The 26,367-nt window shown below is 46.5% G+C and overlaps 1 long non-coding RNA gene across 1 annotated transcript; it reads right to left on the reverse strand.

The window, feature by feature from the left end:
* Positions 1-1,580: 1,580 nt before the first annotated feature.
* Positions 1,581-25,699, reverse strand: LOC101176396. Its single transcript, XR_180053.2, has 3 exons — positions 25,538-25,699; positions 17,447-17,553; positions 1,581-3,999 (listed from the first exon to the last, which is right to left on the reverse strand). It is a non-coding gene; the product is annotated as an uncharacterized LOC101176396 (long non-coding RNA).
* Between the last annotated feature and the right edge of the window lie 668 nt (positions 25,700-26,367).

Below are 26,367 nucleotides of genomic sequence, written 5' to 3' on the forward strand. Positions count from 1 at the left end.
ATAGAGGGAGCAAAAGCATGAAAATGGGAAGCTTTCTCAGAGTGCTATGAATGGAGTGGCTTCCTGGAAGCTGGGCAGTGACTAAGGGCAGTGCCTGGTACAGAGTGTAGGTTCAACCTGGTCTTGGGATTAGGGCAGAATTCTCTGCAGAAGTAAGGAGACATAAATCTGAAGAATCTGAAGGAGTAATTGAGGACTAGGAAGAGAAAGAGACTTCCAGGCAGAGAGAACAGCATATGCAAATGTCCTGAGGCTAGAGACTGCCCAGTACATTTTGACTGGCTAAATAGGAATTAAGGGGTAGAGGGCTCAAGATGAGGCTAGAGGGGTAGTGTGATTGATAATCTTACTGTTCAGCAAATGTTCACTCTTCTCCCTGCCCATTTAGGGAAGAGGATACTTCCCCTGCCCCACCAACTTGAGGCTTGTCCTTGTGACTTGCTTGAGTCAATGAATATGAGCAACTACAACATAAGCAGAGGCTTGAAGTGTGCAATTCAACTTGGTCTCTGGCATTCCCACTATTCACCATAAAGAGTATACTCTGGTTAGCAAGTGAAGCAGATTGAGGTCGATCCTCAGCCTGGAGCTAACTGAACCGTACAGTCAGTGGAGAGAATCAATAGTTATTTTAAGCCACCAAATGTTGAGGATGATTGTTACACAGCATTATTTTGGTAATAGCTGACTAATACAAGTGGGTAGGGAACAAATCCTGCAAGGAGGCCACCAAGAAGTTATGTAGGAAGTGCTTGCTACCTGCTCAGTTTGGTCAGCTGGGTTGGGAGGTTACTTCTATGCAGTTGTCCTGCAAAGATGATGTAATGCAGATAAATGAATGATTTATGGGAAGCTGAAAAGTTGCCTTTTGGGCGAGATCAAGGAGCCAGGCTGCTGAGAATAAGCCTTCATATGACACAATTCCTAAGCTTGGCTTTCCTCATCAGTCCGAGGTAAAAGGACTGTCTGTGTGCATGGTCTAGGATGTTTAGAGTGAAGTCAGGTCACACTGTCATTTCCAAGGTGAACTCTTTATGGGCAAAGATTTAACTGTGGACAGAAGTATAGGTAAATATGCTGACAGCAATGAAGAGAAGATGAGTCAAAATGGAGGCATACAAACTCAGGGAATAAAATGTTATACCTTTCAAAGTGACAGTGGAAGGCTGACTACCATTTCGGCTCCTCCCAAAGGGGCTGCTGTCTCTTGACATGCAAACTCTCAGCAGTATCGGTGGTTCTGGAATGGGAGCATCTGTTCTCCAAGGGAATTACAGGACAGAGCAGGAATCTTCAGTGTGGGGAGGAGACAGGGGAAAAGAGGTGGGGTAGTTCAGACATGAGCAGATGGGTCACTGTCTGGGACAAGCCATTTACAAAGACTACATGAGCAAAGTCAACCTTGACCTGGGTTGGCAGCTGGGTGGTGGTGGGGGAGAGAGTGTTATGTACTCAAAAGCCAGGGCTCCTACGAGGACATTTCAGGAAAAGTTACAGTCTTCCCTTGTCAGCTCTTGGAGTAACTAGATTTCCTTCCTCATCTTAGAAAAATGCTTCTAGAGTCAACTGATAGCAATTGAAACAGTAGAAGTATCCAGTTTTTGTTAAAATCCTGCTTTCATTACAGCTGCAAGGGATGGATCTAGAACTGATTTATGGAGCTTAGGGATTCTGTGAAGTCATACTTGGCCTTCACAGCAGGAGAGAGAGAAAGACAGAGAGAGGGGGAAGCAGTCAGAGGATGTAACCTCTGTACTCACTTGGGATGAAAAAGCTCCTTCTCTCTCCAACATACACAGGCACAGACGTCCTCCCAGGGGAGGTATTGTGGCCTGACTCTCACTTTGGGAAGATTCTTCTCCTGCTGCCATTTAGGACCAGAGCATGCTTTATCTCCAAAGGCTGGGCCCCTGTTTTATGCCTCCAGGGCAACGCTCCCTGACTCACCTTGTTAACCTGAGTATCACACCATTCTCTGTCTTGATGGTAGAACTAGAGAGTTCTGAGGCACAGATGCTCAATTGCTCAGGTAAATCAAATGATCTCATATACTCAGCTTGGCAGAGGCTCAGAGAATGAACCAATTACTCCTCCCTTTATTCATGCAACACATATTTATCCATTATCTACTACGTGTTACTCATTGGAGCTGCAGAGGTGAAGGCACAGTCTGACCAGTAAGAACAATGCTTCTCAACATTTTTGATGCCACAGCACATAGTGAAAAGGCTCATTTTATAGGACATAACTCTGAGATGCATGGTAGCATTTCACAGTCTCTGTCTCTTTTCTCTACTTTACCTTCTTCTATTACCCTTGGTTTGCATGGACCACATCCCCAAAGGAGGGGGTGGGGGCTATTAATATGCCAAAATCCATATGTGTGGTAAACATGTTAACGTTGAAAAATTCAAAATAATCGGAGTGCCCATCTTAACAGAAGCAGATCCTGAGACCAAGATTCAAGTGCAGTTGTTACTGGGTTGGGGGTGTAGACAGCCCCAGGAGGGAAAGGAAAAGTGATGTGGAGAAGGACAGGCAGCCAATCAAGGCAGGTTATTAAGCCAAGTACTGCTGTGGGCAACTGGAGCTTGTACCCATGGGGAAAGCTCTGGGATATAGTGTACAGCACACACCTGAGTTGTCCCACCCAATGGGCAAGGGAGCTGGGGTATTTACACACCAATTCCCTCTTAGTCATTGGTCAAGAGCTATTCCTGGCAAGTATTAATTCTATGGCAGTTTCCCCTGCTGAAGTGATAGGCAGCATGGGATCTGAAACAAGACTTTCCACTCAGAAATGCAGAGCTGGCAGTGGAGTTTGGCTGGAGCACACAGAAATGTTAGAGATATGGGCAGGGCATGGACAGATCCTGCTAGATGCATCAATGGGGGCTTAGTAAAATATTTGATAACACATTCTTCAAACCCAGGATAATGTGGAACTATATTCATTGACATAGAAAAGTGCTCAACTACACATTATTGAGTGAATGAAAGCAGCATAGAGAATATCCAGTAGAGTTAGACCATTTTGATTGCTTATTTTTCTCTGTGTGTAAATGTGTCCCACACATTGGAAGGCAAGGCCAGGACCAGGGTGAAACAAGCAAGGCTCTTGCTTTGGGGTAAAGTCTAAGGAAATGTCAAAAAGCTCAGTGATCAAGATAAATATTTCAACCCAACATTTACAAAATATCAACATTAATGCAAAAATTCCATGATGAACAAGGTCAGAATCTGACCTCGTATTTGCACAACTCAGCCTCATTCACTTCATCCTAATCCCAGCCCTGTTGGATTCTGTCTCCTTAAAATTTTGACCATCTGAGGCAGAGAAAGAGAGAGAAGTTGGAGAGAAACTCTGGTTTCTCGCCTCTTCCAGCCCTCCAACCTCTTGCTAGTGCCCCCCTTGGTCAATTCCAACCACAGCTAACATTAGAGCCTTAAAATATCCACCTACAAGGGACGGCCTCCCCTCTCCTCCTTCTCCCCATTCTGTCTCCCCTCTCAACCTCCACGCCCGGCACAGAGCAGAGCAGCTAAAGGGCAAGGACTGGCACAGTTCCCTCAGGAACCTATAATAATTTGCAGGCAAAGGAATCAGTTCCCGAGCAGGCCAACAAAAGCCTTAACAACTGAGACGTTGTCTTCCAGGCGCAGATCAGCAGTGGCCAGTTAACTGCACATGTTATTTCACAGTCCTCTGGGGTGACAACCTTGGGTCAGGCTGACCTGGCCAGAGAGCACAGAGCCAAACGCCAAGTAATCAAAGCCAGTTTGTTGAAACTAAGCCATCTTGACTCCCCTCTGCCAGACAATCGGGCCACAGCCAAGAGCTTTCCTACCCCTGCCTCCTCTGGGAGTCTGCGTTCTGTGGGCTTGTGCAGCCGTCCCCTTCCCAAGCCGGCTGATTCTCAATTAATCAGGGATCAGGACCTGGTTTATGCTTCCTCCCTCTGGTAGCTTCCACTTTCCTCCCTCTGGTAGCTCTTACACCTGTGGAAAGATGGAGAAAAGTGAGTTCTGTCTGGTCTTTGCAAGGCAGCAGTCAGAGAGACCAAAGTAGCTTGGTTGGGAGCAGCAGAAACTGAAAGGCCTGGCCTTCGAAGATTCCACTGATTCCAAGCAGCATTTTTTTTTTTTTTTTTTTTTTGAGATGTTGGCTCACACCAGTGCGAACAAAATCATGTTTCTATCTCGACTGAATCATTTGGCCAAAGCATTAATTTCACAGCCAGCATTCACACTGACACACACGACCTTTAGTTTTCTTCCATGAAGAATTAACACACAATGACTTGTTTTCAGGTCCCAGGCCACCGGCAATGCTGGGCTTTCTTTGTCTTGTTTGTCACAGTGGCTTTCATTCTCTTCCAACTGATGTGCCTGTGACGAACACGTGAGGCTATTGCAGAGGCAGAGAGGTCGAGAAAGGAGGGGGAGTTTTGCAGTATTCCACAATGAACATCACCACCTTGTTAAAAACGAACCAATCAGAGAAATGCATCATTCCCTGGATCTGGTAGTCCAGTGGGGTAGAGGAAGAGGGAGGCTTTGATCTATACACCTTAATCACACTTTGGGCCTGGCACACTGGTGACCATGGGATTCCTGGCTGCACCACCTACCTGTCTGGACATCTTTAGGCAGATGACTTAATCTCTCTGAGACTCAGTTTTTTCAACCACAAAATGAAACATAGTAGGACCTGCCACATAGCATTGTTGTGGCGACTGAATAAGATCATGCCCTTGGTCACAGTATCTGACAAAAAGTAAGAGCCCCATAAATGCTGTCTTTTATTATTATTCATGGAAAGGGCCAGTCCAGAAACTTTGTTTTAAAGGTCTGCTCCAGGGCTTCTTCAGCAAACCCATAATTCTGGGTCTTGGTAAAACACAGTAAATGTTTATAAGGTTGACATACACATTGCATGTCAAAACCCAAGAAGGATGGAAGGCCAGCTGAAGATGAACAATCCTTCATCTGAAATCCCAGCCCACACCTGTAATCCCAGCACTTTGAGAGGCCGAGGCAGACGGATCACTTGAGGTCAGGAGTTTGAGACCAGCCTGGCCAACATGGTGAAACCCCGTCTCTACTAAAAACACAAAAATTAGCTGGGCATGGTGATGCACGCCCATAGTCCCAGCTACTCAGGATGCTGAGGCATGAGAATCGCTTGAACCCAGGAGGTGGAGGTTGCAGTGAGCCAGAAGATCATGCTACTGCACTCTAGCCTGGGCAACAGAGTGAGACTCTGTCTCAAAAAAAAAAAAAAAAAGAAAAGAAAAGAAAAGAAATCCCAGCCTGCTTTGTCACTCTTAGCTTGGCTCATTCTTCTTTCTCTGCACTGACCCTGAGCCACCCCCTTTATGACCTTTCCACAGAGGAAAGCACATAGTAGGTGTTGAATAATTGGCATCTATTGTCTTTAGATGCAGACTCTGAAACCAAGCTGTGAGGGCCCGTACTTTATTTGGGAAGTGAACCAGGAGGTACTAGTAGGGGAGTGGGGAAGTGAGGAAGGGAAGGGAAGGCAGTCCATCAGGGTGTGTCATGAGCAGGTCACTCTTGTGGACAACTGGACTCATCCCACTACTAGGGACCTCTGGGAGACATTGTAGAGCACACCCTTGAGTTGTCTTACCCAAGTTGTGAGGAAGCTGGGGATTTAGCCACCAACTCCCATCAATCATGGGCTGCCAGCTACTCCTGGGGACATGTATCCTGTGCAGAGTTGACGGTGGCCAGAGTGGAAGGCAGCAGTGGCAGAAAGGAAGCCAGCAGGTGTGAGCTGGTCCCCAGGAGACAGGGGCAGGGCACTGGCGGCTTTGGCTACACCGTCCTCAGGTTGCTCAAGTTTAGCTAATCAATTGCATTTGACTCAGGAAATGTATTGGTTCATTGGTGCCAAGTCTGATGGGATTGTGTCACTGTAGTGCTCCAGGACCGTGGGTCTCGGTCTCGGAGGCAGTGTGATTTCCAGGCATCTGGGCACAGCTCCTGCTAACAAATCTGCCTCCAGTGGATTGTCTTTTCTAGAAGGCAGACACAGAGACAGAGTTCCAGTGCTCATTCCTTCTTTGAGAGATCTGTAGAATGAGCCAACATCTGGTGCCTTGGGTTTCTTTTTTTTTTTTTTTTTTTTATTATTATGCTTTAGGTTTTAGGGTACATGTGCACAATGTGCAGGTTTGTTACATATGTATCCATGTGCCATGTTGATTTCCTGCACCCATTAACTCGTCATTTAGCATTAGGTATGTCTCCTAATGCTGTCCCTCCCCCCTCCCCCAACCCCACAACAGTCCCCGGAGTGTGATGTTCCCCTTCCTGTGTCCATGAGTTCTCATTGTTCAATTCCCACCTATGAGTGAGAACATGCGGTGTTTGGTTTTTTGTCCTTGCGATAGTTTACTGAGAATGATGGTTTCCAGTTTCATCCATGTCCCTACAAAGGACATGAACTCATCATTTTTTATGGCTGCATAGTATTCCATGGTGTATATGTGCCACATTTTCTTAATCCAGTCTATCGTTGTTGGACATTTGGGTTGGTTCCAAGTCTTTGCTATTGTGAATAGTGCCGCAATAAACATACGTGTGCATGTGTCTTTATAGCAGCATGATTTATAGTCCTTTGGGTATATACCCAGTAATGGGATGGCTGGGTCAAATGGTATTTCTAGTTCTAGATCCCTGAGGAATCGCCACACTGACTTCCACAATGGTTGAACTAGTTTACAGTCCCACCAACAGTGTAAAAGTGTTCCTATTTCTCCACATCCTCTCCAGCACCTGTTGTTTCCTGACTTTTTAATGATGGCCATTCTAACTGGTGTGAGATGGTATCTCACTGTGGTTTTGATTTGCATTTCTCTGATGGCCAGTGATAATGAGCATTTTTTCATGAGTTTTTTGGCTGCATAAATGTCTTCTTTTGCGAAGTGTCTGTTCATGTCCTTTGCCCACTTTTTGATGGGGTTGTTTGTTTTTTTCTTGTAAATTTGTTTGAGTTCATTGTAGATTCTCGTTATTAGCCCTTTGTCAGATGAGTAGCTTGCAAAAATTTTCTCCCATTCTGTAGGTTGTCTGTTCACTCTGATGGTAGTTTCTTTTGCTGTGCAGAAGCTCTTTAGGTGCCTTGGGTTTCTATGTGATAAGCATTCAGCTGAAACCAGCAATTTCTCCTCTTAACAGGTCACCAGACCACACCTTTTGGTCAAGGTGACCTGACAGGGCTGGGCTGACAACTAAAGAATAAAGCAGTGAGGTGAAGTCTGCTGAGCTGGGGGCACCATGACAGCAGTCTCCAAGACCATATTCCAGACCTTTCTATATGTCTCTTGGTTCTAACATAATAATAGCCAGCATTCATGGAGCTGCTTCTAGACATGAGGCATTAGGACCATATGTATTATGTCAAGAGATGAGTGGTGTTAGCCCTGCTTTATAGATGAAGAAAATATAGGCACAGAGAAATCAAGTGTCTTGCCAAAGTCATAGAATCAATAAATGACAATACAGTTGAACCCAGTTCTCTCTGGCTACAGAACCCATAGTTTTAGCCAATATGCTATATTTTATTTATCGTACAGGTTTTCCTTGTTAAACCTGAAGGGTTATGTCCAGTGGTGTGGAGTAAACTGGCGCCCTGAAGGTAGAGGAGGGATGGGAATAGCTGTGATTTGGAGCATCTGCCAATTTCTGTGGCGTAAATACTCCTACCATGGCCAATTTCAAGCTCCTTAGCATTTAACAAGTGGCTTACGAAATTCCAGAATGTGAAACAATTGGTTCCCACCAGCCAGAAGGAACCAGCTCCAGCCTTCCACTGGTGATACCGCTCTCCCGGAGGTCTTCATTATCAAGGTTTCTGGAGAATATTGTTGGAACAATTTCTTTCTTAGCCATTCCACTCATTAAATCTTGCCCAAGAGTGCTAGGATTATAAATGAGATCCTGGTATCATTCATTCAACAAACATGAAGTGTCTATAAGGCATGAGGGGTGATGCCTCGTAGGGAGACACAGTTCCAAACTGTCTTAAGTCTAGTTTCCCGGAAGCAGACCAGAGGCAAAGATATGCGTGCTGTATGAGGAAGTGTTGCAGGAAAAAACACAGGGTGGTGAAGAAGTCAGATGGGAAGGGGAAGGGAGCAAGCAGGTGTATAGTGGCAAGCGAAGTCCCATGAAGCAACAGTCCCCAACCATTTTCACACCAAGGACCAGTTTCATGGAAGGCAATTTTTTCCACGGACCAGGAGGGTGGGGAGATGGTTTTGGGACAATTCAAGCACATCACATTTATTGTGCACTTTATTTCTATTATTATTACACTGTAATATATAAAGAAATAATTATACAACTCACCATAATATAGAATCAGTGGGAGTCCTGAGCTTGTTTTCTTGCAATTAGACAGTCCCATCTTGGGATGATGAGAGATAGTGACAGATCATCAGGCATTACATTAGATTGTCATAAGGAGCCGGCAACCTGGATTCCTTGCATGTGTAGTTCACAATAGGGTTTGTGCTCCTATGAGGATCTAATGCTGCTGCTGATCCGACAGGAGGCGGAGCTCAGGTGGTAATGCAAGTGTTGGGGAGTGGCTGTAAATACAGGTGAAAATTAACTCTCTCACATGCCTCACCTCCCGCTGTGCGGCCTGGTTCCTAACAAGCCATGGACAGGTACTGGTCCATGGCCGGGGGTTGGAGACCCCTGCCATGAAGAGTACTTTAGATTCCATCTTGCAGGGGAGCTTCGGAAACATGGGGTGCATCTCGGGTGTCCTGATGAGGGGTGATATGACGAAGTATTTCTACTTGCAATTCACACCACCTGTCATTGGTTAAGGGCTGTCCCCAGAGGGGCATACATTTTCAGGCACTGCCAGCACTTGACTGGTGCAGCAAGGCTCTAGCTGCCTGAGGGCAGCCCCTAATGAAGAAGCACAGGGACAGACTGGTAGGAAACAGAGTCCCTCAGGAGCTGGTGTGCACAGAAACAGTGAAGGGGTTAGGTACAGAGCTCTGAAAGTGTCTACTTCACAGTCATTCACTCAACCAGCATTTATGAGAGCTACAGTGTACTGGGCACTGTCCTAGGTTCAGAGGACACAAGGATGAATGCAAACAGCCAGGTTCTCTGTTCTCAAGGAGCAACTAGACCCGACATGATCTAGTCGGGGAGCAGGGGTCTGAGCAATCCAGATGACAAACAGATCATTATCAGTTGGGATACATGGCTACAGGAAAACTATGGGGTCATGAAACAGCAGATAAGAAGACAGAAGGTGGATTGAAGTGGGTTAGAGAAGGCATTCTTCACAGTTTGGCAGGGAAACCCTTGGTATTCACTGAGAGTCTCAAAAGAGTGTGCAGGTGAACAGCTAATCTTCTCTGGTCTTTGAGTTTTTTGGGGGGTGCTAGAAGGCCTGTGCAAAAACACAACAGTATACCAAGACCACAGATTACTTACAGTGAGAAAGATTCATGGCTACATAAATCACCTACCCAAATTTATGTTGCAATGTTTCCTAAGCAAAGCCCTATATACCACTCTAGTCCTTAAAACCTACCCGAGGTGTATTTATTCACAGAGATCTTGGGACTTCCATACTTTTGGTTGCTACTAAACCTGCAGGCTCTAGAGTCAGAGTGTCTGAGTTCAAAACTGGCTGGATCACCTAAGTAGCTGTGTATCCTTGGGCAAGCAGTTTAACCTCTCTGTGCCTTCATCTGCAGATTGGGGTACATGTACCTCCCTCACACAGGTTCTTTTGTAAAGAGTAAATGGAAATGAGTTGATGCTTGCAAACTGCTTAGCACAATCTCTGGGCATACTCTAAGTACTAAAAAGGTAGCACTATTTATATTATTAGATATTATATTTGAACAGATATCCTTGATATGGTTTTAAGTGAAAAAGGGAGATTTTTCCAAGAAATAGTTTGAGTGGATATTCTCAAACTTTGGCCTCAGAACCCTATACCTTTAAAACTACCGGAGCCCAAAGAACGCTCTTAAAAATATGTATTTAAAATATTTATTAACTCATTAGAATAACAATAATAAACCCCTTATATGTTAACATGTATATCATATTTTTATGAAAAATAACTATATTTTCTTAAAAATTAGTAAAATAAAGTTATATTGTTTTTACATTTTTGCCAATCTAATCTTTTCTCTTTTCTTTTCTTTTCTTTTTTCTTCTTTTTGAGACAAGGTCTTGCTCTGTCACCCAGGCTGGAGTACAATGGCATGATCACAGTTTACTGCAGCCTCGATCTCCTGGGCTCAAGCGATCATCCTCCTGCCTCAGCCTCCCAAGTATTTGGGACTACAGGTGCACACCACACTATTTTTTTTTTTTTTTTTTAGCAGAGACAAGGACTCACTATGTTGCCCAGGCTGTTCTTGAACTCCTGAGCTCAAGTAATCCTCCCACCTCAGCCTCCCAAGGTGGTGTTGGGATTACAGGCTTCAGCCACCGTGCCTGGCCTCAGTTTCTGTCTTAATTGAAGACAGCCAGATTCCCATATATGTTCTTCATTCAATCTATTGTGATGCATTGTTTTGGTTGAAGTATATTTAAAAATCAAGCTTCACACAGTTGGAAACGAAAGGACGATTTTAATACCCTCTTCAGATAACTGTGGCTATTCTTTTTTGATACTATACCAAAACTCAACAAGTGGCAGGTTTTGTAATGGTTAGGTGCAACATAAAATCTGAAACCCTATCAGTGAACTTTTCTATTTTATCATATTAAAATCAATCTGTCTATGTTGTGTTTTAAATGGACCTTTTACCCATGTGTGATTCTATAACATTATATCAACTATTTGGAAAATATTGGTTCATAGAGTTCTGCAGATCTACCAAATGTTGACACATTTGGTTATATAATATCAAAAGGTCACATGTGTTAATACCCACACTGATCTTATCAGAAGAGTCTTCAAACGTGGGGAAGCTGTCAAGCGCATAGTGGAGGATATAAGTTTTCCAGAAATTCTATTTTTTGATGGCAAGCTAAAATTTTTCCATTGGCAGCAATGAGAAGGCATGAGATTACTACCTAGCCTTAGTCTCACATAAACTCAAAGCTTCCCTTCCCAACTTCTCTCTTCTTCAGTCTTTGCCATGCACCAGAGGTCCTGTCTTTCAGCAACGCTCTTCTGCAAGTGAGGTAATATTGTATTAGCTTTTGTGTGTCACTGATTTTTTTTTTCTTTTACCATTTTCTATATAGTCTGGATAAGCCTATTGTTTCTGCATCTAACCCCACTAGCTTCAAATTACTTTCTCCTCATCCCTATGGAATGGTGGATTGGTTCCCATGAGCAGTCAAAGACAAGACAGGGAACAGCATGAGGCCACCTACTGAATAGTTCTTGAATCAGTCACCTTCCCCCACTCCTAGCCACCACAACTTAGCCAGACGCCACCATTTTCTTTGGCTGGGATTTTGGCAACAGGCTCATAACAGGTCTGCAGGCCTTCAGTCTGGAGGCCTGGCCTAGTCCATTCCCTTCTGGCCAGCCAGAGAGCAAATCTGCAACCGTCCTGCCCCGACACCTACTGCAACCTGGGAGAAAAGCACAAAGGAGGAGGCAAGGTCCATCTCCAGCCCCACATGTGTGGACCCCACAGAGTGCAAGTCCAAGAGCTGCCCACCCTTCCTGTACACACACAGCTGCCTCGCAGATTGGCCTGCTGGACAAAAGCTGTAGCAGCCTCCCTGGAGAAGGAAGAGGGACAAGAGAAAGAGGTGTGCCCAGACCCTAAAAGTAGGCTCAGGATGTTTGGAGCAGGAGTTCCAGGTATGTAAAGCATGATGCATAAAGAAGTGGGTGTAGGTTCCAGGCGGCGAATCCTTTGGTATCACTGACTCCTCAACCAGGTTGTCAGGGAGGCAGTGGGGTCCAGGGTAGAGCCTTGTAAATCACACCCTAAGCAAGAACCTCGGGTGCCCGTGTCTAAAGGTGTAACAGTGTGCAAATCTAACCTACGCGACCCTGCATCATTCACAGGATCAAGTGCCCACGCCTTGGTCTACCAGGCCTCTCCCAGTCTGGCTCCTGCCTACCTGTCTTTCTTGCCCTGACTGTGTCTGGCTTTGGTCCCTAGGTGCCCCATGCTCTCTCACTGCAGGGATTTTACAGCACGTGACCTCCTCTGCTTAGGGATCATTCTTCCCTGGCACCCCAGTCCCCCAGCTCTAGACTTAAGTCTGGGTTGGCTTCTAGTCTTTGGCCTTCACAGCTTTCATATCCTCTCTGTCCTGCACCAACAATAAAGCATGACAGCTATCATTAGGCAGTGCTCACTATTTACAGCTAAGGGCACTGAGTGCTTCCAGTAACTCTGTGACATGCATGCTGTGTTTATGCCCATTTTACAGGTGAGGGAACTGAGATGAAGCATGATAACTAATTTGGCCACAGGGCCAGCTAATAAGAGAGTCAGGCTCTGAGTTTAGACACCAAGCTTTTAACCACCGTGCTAGTGATTTTCGGTCCTTAAACTTTTGAGTACAACAGAATCACTGGTGTGCACACGATTGATGTGCAGCAGAGAGGAGAGAGTAAATTTATTAAAGTACAGACTCCTGGGCCCCACCAATCCAGAGATTCTGATTCTATAGGTCAAAGTTGGGGCCCAGAATCTGCATTTTTATAAGCTCCCCAGGGGATTCAGATGCAGGCATTAGGGGGAACCACACTTGGAGAATCACACGCTTTCCTGCCTAACCGCAAGTCCTAAACTGCAACCCGCTAAATATAATTAGGTCTTCTGGGCTCAGCAGGGCCCCTGAGAAGGAGGAAGAAGACACTGCGTGCATCTAGCAAGTTCTCCACACCACCTGTGGTGGTGGTTGGAGAGGGGAGGGCCTTTCCCTGGGGGGAAGATAGACACCCTGGTTGCATCATATGGATTCAACACCAGAGCCATAATCTGGGGTGTCCAGAAGCCAGCACACCCTCTGCATTCTGTGCTGAGTTCCGGCTTGGCCACAACTACCTGGAACCTGGTCTGTCTGCCCCCGCCCCACCCCCCTGGCTGCTGCTAGTTAACTGGAAGCTGTGGCCAGAGGGAGTATGGGCTGAGAACATAATTAGGGAGCCCATTCCCAGCCAAACAGCAGGAGGACTTTTGTACCTTGTCCATCTCTTCCCTGAGACTTGTCAAGACACTCAGTGGTTGGTCAGCAGCCCTGACTTGGGCACCATAAAGCAGGGAGGTTGGGGGGCAGCTAAGAGGACTGTGTGGTGACCTCATTGGGTGGTCTCCTTCAAGCCTTTCCAGCTCTGCCAGCAAGAACAAAGTGACAAGGCCTCTCCTTAGGAGGAGGAAAGAGATGTGTCCTCAACTCAGGGGACGCCTGGGGCGATCTGAGACACTGGGCCTTCCTTTCACCTCATTGTTTCCTCTGCCATAATTTTCAATTTTCCCCTGCCTTTCTTTCTTTCTTTTCTTTTTCCTTTTTTTTTCCTTTTTTTTTTTTTTTTTTGTTTGAGATGGAGTGTCGCTCCGTCGCCCAGGCTGGAGTGCAGTAGCGTGATCTTGACTCACTGCAACCTCAGCCTCTCAGGTTCAAACTATTCTCCTGAGTCAGTCTCCCCACTAGCTGGGATTACAGGCATGCACCACCACACCCAGCTAATTTTTGTATTTTTAGTAGAGACGGGGTTTCACCATGCTGGCCAGGCTGGTCTCGAACTTCTGACCTCAAGTGATCTGCCCATCTCACCTCCCAAAGTGCTGGGATTACAGGTGTGAGCCACCGTGCCTGGCCTCCCCTGGATTTCTATTCCTTTCTTACTAATCTTCTCTGTCCCAGTCCACTTTACCTTTTGAGAGAGATTATTCCCAGAGTCCCCAGTGAGTCATCTGTAGCCAGGTTGTGACCCCCTGACCAAGCAGGGCCAATGGGATTTTCCTCGCAGTGACCTGGCCTTAGGGCTCAGACTTACAAATCAAGTCGCTTCATGGACTAAAGCTTTAAGGTGCATAGACTTGGGCTGGAGCTGCCTGTGCTGGGGTGGTTGGGGTGGCCGTGCTGGGGAGGCATTCGGGAGTCACATGTTCTAGTGCACAAGCAGAGAGAGCTGGGGGCTGGTCTACAGCAAAAAGCAGGCAAATGAAGCAAAGAAAGAGAAAAGTGCTCCTTAAGAACCCAAAGAGAGAGGAGGAAGAGCCCATTTGCTTCCTGCCAGCTGTCCAATTCCCAGCACCAGTCTGTTGTGAGGAATTTCTAGTCTTAAACGAGAGGATACCCAGATGAATTCTTGTCCTTGTGACCCGCAAGATAACCTAACTCCTCAGGATTGCTCTCCCTGTGTTGAAGTTAGCTCAAGTGAGTTTATTTTGGTCAAGCAAATCATCCCTGATGAAGACAGCCCTGCCAGGAGAGGTGAGTCCTGGGCTGACACACCCAGTGAGTTACAAACACTGGCTGAGCTTGGGGCTGTGCCACGCATAGGATTTGATGAGCAACGAAAGAGATGCTGTCCCTGCTCTCCGGGAACAGTGAGGGTGGGAGGAGTCAGCGGTGCAGAGAAGCAGGATGGGGCTTCAACCTCAGGGAATGGCGTTGATAGAAGCTCGAGCAACGATCGTTCCTATTATGTATGTTAAACAGAGGGACTGGGGGCAAGGTCAGAATGCCAGGATTCAAACTGGAGATCTGCCAGGGGCTAACCATGTGGCCCTGGGCACATTTCTTAAACTCTAGAGACTTCAGTTTTCTCAGCTGTGACATAGAGATGGTGACCCTCGAAGTGCACTTATACTTACAACAACGCCTCGCACTTGGGAAGTACTCGGTCTTTGTCAGCTATTATTTTTTTCTCTGCGCGTTGGGGAGGGTGCTGGCTAGAGACAAGCATCTTGAATTATATTAGCAGGGCCATATCATTGAAGGTTTTATAGATCCAGCAAAGGAGTTTTGATTTTATCCGGAAAAACTATGAGAAACTTGAAGACTTGTAAGCCAGCAAGGGGCCTGTTCAGATGAATGCAGGGGTTTTCAATCAGCCTCCAATCTGAAGACATTTCTAGTTGTTACAACCTGGCCAGGGGCCAGGGAGGTGCAACTGGCCTCTGGTGGGTAGAGGTCAGGGTTGCCACTAGCCATCTTACAGGGTGTCGGACAATCTTGTAAAACAAAGAATTATTTGGCCCAAAATGTCAATAGTGCCAAGGTGGAGAAAGTCTGGATTAATGTATTATAAAGAAGAGAAATTCTCAAAGAACTTAACACAGAGCTACCATTCAACCCAGCGATCCCATTACTGGGTATATATCCAAAAGAAATTATTCCACTAAAAAGATACATGAACTTGAATGTTCATTGCAGCACTATTCACAATAGCAAAGACATGGAATCAACCTAAATGCCCATCAATGGTGGACTGGATAAAGAAAATGTGGTATATACACATTGTGGAATACTATACAGCCATAAAAAATGAACAAAATTATGTCCTTTGCAGCAACGTGGATGCAGCTGAAGGCCATTATGCTAAGCAAATTAATGCAGGAACAGAAAACCAAGTACCACATGTTCTCACTTATAAGTAGAAGCTAAACATGGGGCACTCATGGACATAAAGATGGCAGCAATAGACACTGGAGAGTACTAGAGCAGGGAGGGAGGAGGACAAGGTTTGAAATATTAACTGTGGGTACTATGCTCAGTATGGGGGTGATGGGATTATTTGGACCTCAAACCTTAGCATCATGCAATATACCCAGGTAACAAACCTGCAGGTGTACCCGCTCCATCTAAAGTTGAAATTATTAAAGAAAAAAAAAAAGAGAGAGAAGAGAAATTAATTAGAAATGAAACTTTCCCACCCCAGGGGCTCAGTTTCCCCATCTATCAAAAGATGCACATAGGAGGATTTAGAAGGCTGAGTGCTGTGTGGCTTCCATGCCTGACCTTCCACGGTCTGCTTATTCTCCTGTTGCGATGGATCCCCTGTCCTGGACCCTTCTGACACCAGCTATGTGGTCCTGACCCTGGGCTTCCTGAGCCTCTCATTACAGATAATCCTGATGGGACCAGAGAGTATATGAAGAAGATAGGGCTCAGGATCTTGTCCAACTGTGGGATTAGATCCTGGCACCACCCCTTGTCAGTTATGAGACCCAGAACAATTTTCTTTGCCTCTCTGCACGTCAGTTTCTCCATCTGTAGAGTAGGACTGATAAGACCTTCCCAAAAGCACAGGTTTGTGGGTTTGCAAAGCTCTAATTCCACATCATCACAGATGATCATCACAGATGCTCCATCAACATCAGCTCCAAGAATGTGACATTGCCAAACACAAGGGGAAGGCGTGAGATATGCAGCCAAGTAGACGTCCATTATCCACAGAGAAGTCATTGCAGACAAGCTCTCTCCAGAAGCCTGTGACAACCCCCACCAGTCAGAAGGAGCTCAGGGAATGTGTGCTCCTTTGAATATTTGCTTGAACTAATCAGGGAAGGAGAGCAGGAAAACAAAAGGGACCTTCAGAGTAAGGCAGGACTTGGCAAACTCAGTGCCACGACGGCCAGGGAGGTGGCCAACTTAGTAATTACTTGAGTGAATGGCACCAGAGACATGGAGATCAGAAGTGCTTCCCTCAGAGGGGCAGGATGGCAGACCCGAGAGGCCGGGTGCTAGGTTCAAATTCCAGCTTGGCCACCCACCAGCTGTGTAAATTTAGGAAAAGTGCTTTGCCTCTCTGTGCCTCAGTTTCTCTATCTGTAGAAACAGAGATATGCAGATAAAAATAATACCTACCTCAAAGGGTTGCTCTGAAAATACACTCTCTATAATATATAAGAGCACAAACATCAGTGTCCGGCACAGGTCGGAACTAGGGATGTCATTGCGGCTGGCTCCCATTTCCATCTTATGACAACAGCACACAATCTGAATTAGCCCCAGTGTCAAGCAGTGGGGTCTGCAGACAAGAGCCATCAGCATCACTTGGGAGCTCATTAGAAATGCAAATACGCAGGCTTCACCTCAGACCTACCCAATCAGAAACTCTGCATTAATTGGCTAGGTAACCTCAGTTAGAAAAATTAACCTCTCTAAGCTGTGAATTTCTTATCTGTAAAATGGAGATTTCTAATATCAGCCACCCCCTCTTCTGTGCTAGGGGCTCTAGGATGGCTCCGGCCTTCTGTCAATTGCTGGGCTCTTTTCTGCCTCAGGGCCTTTGCACTTACGGTTCCATCTGCCTGGAATGCCCTTGGCTCTCCCCACGGCTGAGCTGCTTTTAGGCTTCAGCTTAAATGGCACCTTCTCAGAGAGGCCTTCTTCACCAACCCTGCCCCATCTCCCGTTAATCCTTGTCACTACACTCACTTATTTCCTTCAGGTGCTAATGACAATCTACAACTCCCTTATTTTTGAGTCTACTTACTTGCTTCTTATCCGTCTTCAGCTCATGTCATATAAACTCCAAGAGGGCAGGAACTGGGTCTCTCTGTGCACAATGCCTGGCACAGCATGTGCATTCCATAAACGAGTCTAGAAGGAATGGATAAGTCTATCATAGAAGAACAGAGAGTGCTCATCACAGCACCAGGCACAGGGTGAAGGCCCCATAAGAACAACAGGACTGTAAAGTTATTATCATAAAATAGGCCACCACGTAGCCCTGGGTTTCAAAAACAGCTACGTGGAGCAGCGCAGAGGCTAGCGGTGGCCTTTCTATCCCTGGCATCCACGCTTAGTCTGCACTGTGTGACCCTCTCACCCAATCACATAACAGGGCTGCTCTCAAGAAGCTGCCTCATTAAAATATGGAAATAGTTGTCACGTTGCTATCACCCAGCCCAAGCCATCAAGCGCTCCAAATTGGTTTTTGCCATTTCATACGGCACAACATACATTTGTTAACTTTTCAAACAGTAAACACCACCTGCAAAGTGCCTTTAATATTTAATGTAACTATAAATTGTTTTGAAAATAAATCCAGCCATGTGGAAAAGCAGCAGAAGGAATGGGAAGCGAATCCAGGAACCTGCTCTGCATGGGGGCAGAGCGGGCTGCAGGGCTGAGCCTCCAATTACGGGTCAGGCACTTGGATGCCCCACTTCAGTGCTTTATGGAGCTGATGGGTAATGAATGTTTCCCCTCGATGCTCTGAGGATTGTGACCTCATGATAGTGCCTATTTGGTTCTCCAGAGGAGGTAGGGTAAATCTACAGAGGGGGTGCGGGGGTGTACCTCTACCAAAACCATCTTGGTGGGGAGTGCTGGTTAGTGCCAACATTACCCATGGCCTTGGTGGGGAAAAGCGTGTCAGCCATGAGCTCTTCTGGCCAAACCAACTGGTGACACTGCCCAGTGTCATGGGATGTGTGCTTGGGGCTAGTGACTGGTCTGTGACAAATTAATTTGTCACTGCTCATCACATGCTGTATTTGCTCCTTCCTCTCTCTCTCTCCATCTCATCTCATGCACTATATAGAACTTCAGAAAAGTACCTGTCCTTGTCTTACTTCCCTCATAGGTCAAATTGGAATGCTAATGATACCTACCTCATTGCATTACTGTAGGTTTAAATGGGTGACTGCCTGTAAAGCAGTTAGGACAATCCCCAGCATATGGGGCCATTTTTAAATGTTTGCTGCACTGTCACCATTGCTGCTTCTGCTGCTGTGAACAGATGTCATGCCACCTGCTCCCTGTGGCCCTCTTCATTCCCACTGCAGCTGTGCTGGCCTCCTCTTCATGCCTGGTGTGCTCCATGCTCCCTCTTGCCACCAGGCCTTTGCACGAGCTGTGTCCTCTGCCTGGGGGCACTTTTCCTTTCTTTTTTTGCCTGGTTAATCTCTTAGCTATTGGCTCAATCAGCTATTAGGTTGGTGTAAAAGTAATTGTGGTTTTTGCCTTTGAAGGTTATAGCAAAACCACAATAACTTTTGCACCGACCTACAGAAATGTTGAACTTCAGGGGGAAAGGGTGAGCTCTCTACTCCTGGCATGTCAGTCACTGACTAAATCTCTGGAGCTGGAATGGTGGCATTCTCTGATTAGCCCACACCAGTCATCCGCCCACTTGTGGCCGGGGCCAGAGGACCAGGATCAGCAGCCCCATCAAAAGCCACATGCCATGCAGAAAGGGGCTGATAGAAGAGAGCTGCCCTTCTTGGCAGACAAAACCATCACTGTCCATTACAATGAGATGTGTGTCCTGGCAGTCACCATGGAAACTGGGTGAGGACCAACTGCCATCAATCAGGTGACCAGTTAGGCAGCTATTACTTTGATCCAGGCTAGAAGAGTGAAGGCTGATGATTTGCAAGACATTTCGAAGATGCAACCGAGAGAGAGAGAAAGAACGTAATTCTGAGGCTTCTAACTCAATATGCAGAAGAGTGAATGACACCACTTGTGTCTTATTACTGGCCTCATATGATGCAACTGAAAAAACTGGGTGATTATGAAGGGATCTGAGATAAAGGTATCCAGCTCAGATAGGGAAACAATTTTGGGGGTGAAACGGGAACCTAAAGTCTCTCAATTCATACCCTTTAAGTAGACACATATATATAATGCTGGCACTAATTCAACTAATTAGTAAAGGGATGTTAATGCCACGCTAGCCACTGGTTGGCCCTTCTGGCCAAATTCAAAGCTAGTGCATATTATGTCCCCTGGCTCTCTTGATTCTTCTGAGCTTCACAAGGGCTCTGCTGTGGGTCCATCTTAGTGTCTGTCCCCTTGCTTCCTGACTCTCCCGGGGATCATGTTCTCCTGTGTGAGAAGGCTGGCTCCCTTGTGGAGTAACTTCTGAATAGCCACTGAGTCCTCTGAATGGCATGAGAACCCAGATGTACCCATGTACAGAGAGATGCTCTGTGCTCTGCCTGTCCCTATGCTATCAGGCATCTCCAAATAGCATGCCCAAAAGACTTCTCATTTTTCCTTCCCAAACACGATCTTCTCATGTCAGTAAATGACACCATCATTCACCAAGATCCTCAAGCCAAAAGCCTAAAATTTGAATTCCACCATTCCCTTTCCCCCACACCCAAACTACCAATATATCTGGTTGGCCCAGTCTCTCCCCAGCCAACATACATCCCCATCAACCGTGTTCCCTTCTAGTCCAGAGGCTGGCAAATATTTCTCATAAACAGCCAGATACTACCATGCACTATCCACATGGCAGCTAGAGTGATCTTTAAAAAGTAAGCAGCGGTTGTCTCTCTCTGGCTTAAATTTGTCTGGTAGCTCCCCATTGCCCTTAAATGAAAATTCAGTCTTTCCATACTGTCTGCACCCCTCCATGAACCGGTCCCTGCCTCCTCTCTGACCCCACGTTCTGCCCACTCTTTGTCCACACTGCTCCACACCCCCCCCCGCCCCACCCAGTTTCCTTTCTACTCCCCAAACACTCCGACCTCTTTCCCTTCACCCTTCCCTGGGAACATTCTTCCCCCCAACCTCCCCCACCAGTTCTCTCCACATCTGGGTTCTTTTTCATCGATTAACTCTTGCTGACCGGGCACAGTGGCTCATGCCTATAATCCCAGCACTTTGAGAGGCTTAGGCAGTTGGATCACTTGAGGCCAGGAGTTCAAGACCAGCCTGGCCAACATGGCAAAACCCCGTCTCTACTAAAAATACAAAAATTAGCCGGGTGTGTTGGCACACACCTGTAATCCCAGCTACTCAAGAGGCTGAGGCAGGAGACTCGCTTGAACCCAGAAGGCAGAGGTCGCAGTGAGCCGAGACTGTGCCATTGCACTGCAGCCTGGGCAACAGAGCAGAATCTGTCTCAAAAACAAACAAAACAACAACAACAACAAAACCTCTTGCTTCCCTGAGGAGAACCATCTGACTCTTATCTCATATGGCCCCGTCTCTTCCCCATTGCCCCATCTGAAATTATCTTATTTGTTCAACCGTTTGTTGTCCATCCTTCTGGAACGTAAGCTCTGTGAGAGCACGGACCTCATCTGTCCTCTCAGCACACACATCAGCACGCCGTAAATCCCCAAATAGTTGCTCACTGAACAAACGCAGGCTCCTGGTCTATATTTCCGGGCAATGCCAGATGTCTGTGCACCTTGGATTTCTCCAGCTTTCCCAAGCCCTTCCTGTGCTGGCTCAGAAGAGGGCTGCCAAAGAGTTCATTCCCTGTGCGTGACAAAGCCTGAAAAAACACGCTGCTCGTCTGAGTCACGGTGCTTGTCCAGGGACCTCTGTGCAAACTGATTTGTGATCACAAGGCCAAGCTGATAGAAGGGCTACTCTTCCAACAGCTGGACTCTACACTGGGGCCTCTTTAACAACAGATGTGATGTGGTGGAGAGGCGGTGGGGAGGCCGGGTCCCACGGAAACTCCCATGCAGAAACCCTGCCGTCTGTTCCTGGTACTCCCTGACATGTGGTAGAGCTTACCAGAGCTTAATTTCCTTGTTTCCAAAGTGCCCTCTCCTAGGAGCTCTCATAGCTCTCATTTGCTCGCTCTCATCTCCCAAACCCCCGCACCCCATCTCCCTTTTTCATTAAGGCATTGAAACCAGAGACCACTGGTTGCCACCTAAATGCTTTTTGTCCCTTCTTCCTTGGTCATAGAAGCCTGATTTTATTAAAGATGGTGATGAACCCAGCAAAGAGACAACATTCACCCACCCCTTTTTCAGGTAGTGGTGGCCAGGCGAAGTCTGGCTAATGACGTATAAACAGAAGTGCCGCTGGAACTTCTGGGAAGAATGATGAAAGGAGGCTGACTTCAGCCACTAAGACTTCAGCCACTGTCTTAGTCTGCTAGGGCTGCCATAAAAGAATGCCACAGACTGGGAAGCTTACACAACAGAAATTTAGTTTCTCATGGTTCTGGAGGCTGGAAGTGTAAGATCAGGGTACCAGCATGGTCAGATTCTGGTCAGGGCTTGCTTCTTGCTTCCTGGTTTGCTTTTCTCCATGTCTTCACACAGGGGAAGGGAACAGAGAGAGGGAGAAAGTGGGGCGTGGACAGAAGCGGGAGAGGGAGAGGGAGAGGGGGAGGGAGAGGGAGAGAATGAGAGTGAGAGAGAGAGAGAGAGAGAGAGAGAGGAGGAGAAAGATCCTTTTCCTCTTTTTCTGAGGCCACCAATCCTATCAGATTAGGATCCCACCATTAATGACCTCATTTAGCCTTAATTACCTCTTAAAATCCCTATCTCCAATATAGTGTCCTTGGGGGTTAGGTCTTCAATATATGAATTTAGTGGGGACACAATTCAGGCCATCACAGCTAGGCATTACATCATTTAGTTCTTCTCTTCCTTCTGCCTTCCTCCCACCTGGAATCCAGATGTGATGGCTGGAGCTTCAGCAGCTATACTGGACCATGTGGTAACCTTGAGAATGAATGCCAGGTGCTGAGGGTGAGGGTGGAAGTGCAGAAAGATGGAAAGAACCTGGGTTTGCTTTGTGGCACCATTATATTATCATGGAATCGTTAGGAGTTGCTTTATGTCAGAGCTCTGGTTCTCAGCCACGCTGTATATTGGAATAACCTGGGGATCTTTGAAAAATGCTCATGCCTGGATGTCATTCCCTGAGATCCAGATATAATTGGTCTTTTGGGGCACAGCCTAGGCATCGTGATTTCTTTTAAATTTCTCCTGGTGATTCTAACGTGTTAAGCTCGAGAACACTGCTAAAGAAAAAATCCTGGTGTAAGAGAATTGACTGTTTTAAACAATGGTATTTTAGTTTTGTTATGCAGACTAACTCAACTTCAATAAGAAATCTAATTCTAGAAGATGAATCACTTCTGTCTTCTAAGATTTTCAGAACAAGCACCGCCCAAAGCCATCAGGAGACCTGGTTGCATCCTACCACTTTCAAGAGTAGATATGGGTAGATATCAATTCAAGCTGAATGGTGACAGATCTGTGCAGTATTAAGTACAATTTTCTGTCCTTTCACTCACTTGAATAAAACAGTGTGTGTAACTTAAAATAAACTTCAGGATTAAAATAAGCACTCAAATTCAAAATAGTCAGATGCGGCACTGTTGTCAACAAACCTCTTTTCCAAAAGTGAAATCCATTGGTAAGGATCATTAGAGGCCAATGAACTCTTCTTTCCTGTGACCCAAATGTCCCTCCTTGTCCCCAGCCCAAGTGGGAAGAGCTCAAGGGGAGGAGCTCGGCCAGCTGGTGAGAGAGTTGGCTTAAAATAAACAGGTACCAGGGTTCAACTCTCAGCTTCACCACTTACAGCTGAGTGCTCTTGGCTAAGTCATTTAACCCCTCTGTGCTTCAGCTGCTCCCTGTGCAAAATGCAGTTCATGATTTTGTCCAGGACTTGGGACTGTGGCAAGGACTAAAAAGCAATGTCCGAAAAAGCACTTAGCATTGTGCCTGGCCCATAGTAACTGCTCAGTAAATGTCAGCCATCATTCTTAGGCTATGGCCAGCCACTCTTCCCAAATGATGTGTCCTTCCCTTTCATTTCTGGAAAACAGTGCCAAAACAGGGCTGCTTTTATGAATAGGGTACTAAATGAGCAAACACATGTCTGCAAATAAAGGTAATTCATCCCTGGGGAGATAGCATCTCTCCCAGGTTCAGGGGTTAATGGGCTTGGAGGATTCATAACAAACGGTGCCCGAGACAAACTGGCTGATGGAACTGAGCAGCTATTGTTTCTCGGACAGCTCTTCAGCTGTGGCCCATTTATTAGCATGGCTGCTGGAGAAACAAATTAAAAGGCAAGACCCTCAAAGATAACAGAAATTGAGTGCGAGGGGCAAAACGCCCTGAAAGTTTGAGCCGGCGACAGAGAGGCCATGCTTCTTCATCTGCTGCCAACCTCCAAACACTGAACTCTGGAGGAGGCTGGACGGGAGCCAGCCTCTGACGGCGTGTGCTCTCCTCGGTAAATATGGGAACTGCCAAGAGCCAAGCCCGTGGAAAAGCACTTACAGATTAGAAGCAAACACATGGCAAGCAGGACCCTCTGCAATCGTAAAATGTATCGTAGAGGAAGACGAAAGGCAACAAACCATTCTCTTTGGGACTGTCCATCTGGAAGCGTGGAGCCAGGAGCATTATTACAAATAAATGTATCCAGCCCAGCAATGTCTGGGAGTCACTGGATGTTTTCATCCTCCTGGAACCTTCGGAAGAGCTCTGTCCACAAATACAGGCTTCTGAAGCTGCAACAGAACCCTGGTGTTGGGACACGGGTTCTGCCCTTCACCCCCTGTGGATTGGTTTAGCCCATTTTCTAGGGAAGGCTGGGGAGTGGTGAGGGCTTAATACTCCAGAAGCTTTGTGAGTGGGGGTGTGAGCCTGGGAGGGAAGCCTGGAGGCCTCGCAGGCTGTGGGATACGTGGCCAGATGGAGCATTGGCCTCTGTGGGCAAATGGCTTCTACTAGACTTTTCTAGGTGTGACCCTGGAAACATTTTTATCCTGGGGTGCTGACTAATAGAACAGATTCCTGGGTCCTACTTCAGACCTCCACGATCAGCCTCTCTGCAGGGAAGTGCAGGAATCTTACATTTAATATCGCTTCTTTGGTGATTCCTATGCACACTAAGGGAGTGCTTCTCAAACTGGAGCATGCATGCACCAGCATAACCCTGAGAGCTTACTAAACACAGATTGCTGGGCCCCACACCGACAAGCACCCCTGATTCAACAGGTCCAAAGTGGCACCTGAAGATCTGCATTTCTAACAAGTTTCCCTGATGCTGGTGCTGCTGGTCCAGGGACCACACTTTGAGTAGCACTGCAAGTCTGCAAGCCCGCTGAACTACAGGGTTTGCTCTCAGGCTGAGCAAAGTTCCGTTTGTCAACAAACATGTACACAGCCCCAGTTGAGTGCAAGAGCCCTCTATTCCTGGGCATCGTGGCGTCTGGGAGCCAAAGCTTCACTCTTAGGCCCCCAAAGGAACCTGAAGATGTTTGAGTTAATAATGACTCCAGGACGAGTTTGTGCTAGGACTTTCCTTGTAGAAGAGAAGGGCCTAAACAGTGGCTCTCAACTTTGAGCGAGATTTTAGAAACACTCCAGTGCTAGGGAAAAAATGTTAAACTAACTAATGTAGTCTCTTTGGGTGTGGGAACCGGGCATCATCTGGATTTTTAAAGCTGCTCTGGGGAGTCCAATGTGCAGCCAGGCTAGAAAACCTAGCACAAACGTTAAGTCTGACTACCATCAGTAGCACCCAGGGAGTGGCTACAAAGCATTACATTGGGCCCCACTCCTCCCTTGCAATTCTGTCTTCCATGATTCAGGGTGGAGCTTGGGCACTGGCATTAAAACAAAAGCTCTCCAAATGTTCCACAGTGCACCTAGCGGCAGGTATCCAGACCTGCCGGCCTAGTGGAAAGGGACTGAGGAGCACTAAATCCTGGGAAGGCTTAAGGGGTGGAATGAAACCAGACTGGGGCTGATTCATTTGGATCACCACAGTAAATGACAATGGTAAAGCAAGTCACAATTGTGTAAAGCAGTTTTATGATGTGCAATCAGAACAGATTTCTTGTTTTTACCCCATAAACAACTCAAACTATCTTCCTTGCTGGCCTGAGCAGGAATTCATTGGAAGGGAAGATAGAAGCTTCCTCTGCAGATTTCAGACATGCCTCCTCTGGGATGCACACAGCAAGGGGTGCCCTTGCCAGCCATAAAGCCCTGTGCAACTGGGTTTCTACAGCTCTCCAGCGGCCTAGGAGGAAGGTTTGCTAGAATTACTGCCCCATGTGACTTTCTTTTAAAAATTAACTTGCAGATCCCTGGGTGCTATGTCAGCTTTCTCAACCTGGAAGTTGGACCCTGGAGCCTGCATTTTGAACAGATGTTCTGGGCAATTCCAATGTGCATTGTAGGCAGGGAACCATTTACATGAACGTTCCACCTACCTGAGCAAAGGTGGAAGTTGGGAGAGATAGGGCCAGAGAACAGAGTGTATAATTCTTTGCCATCTTTGGTTTCCCAGAGGTCCCTGCTGGGCAAAGGGTCTCTCAGAAAACCCTTCCTTAAAGATAAGAGCCTATTTACCAAAATTTACATCTAGGTCCAATAAATGGAGCTGACTTTACCCATGCAGGGCTGGGTGTCACACTCAGCTATCCCTGTCATGATGCACTTTTAAGGCCTTTCTAACAGGATGAGCTAGATTACTGGCAAAGAAATGAATTTCTCCTATCTCCAGAGAATTCTAAATCTCCTCACTAGAGAATTGGACTATCTGTCCCATTTCCAACAATGACACATGTTGAATGGCCCAACTTTGGCCAATGGTCCTGGCCTGCCATGTCTTCTCACAACAAATGTTCCCTGGTAATTTGCTCACTCTGGGGTTAGTAAGAATTTCAAATTG

The sequence above is a fragment of the Nomascus leucogenys genome, chromosome 21 (genome assembly GCF_006542625.1).
Source record: "Nomascus leucogenys isolate Asia chromosome 21, Asia_NLE_v1, whole genome shotgun sequence".
Lineage (NCBI taxonomy): Eukaryota > Metazoa > Chordata > Mammalia > Primates > Hylobatidae > Nomascus > Nomascus leucogenys.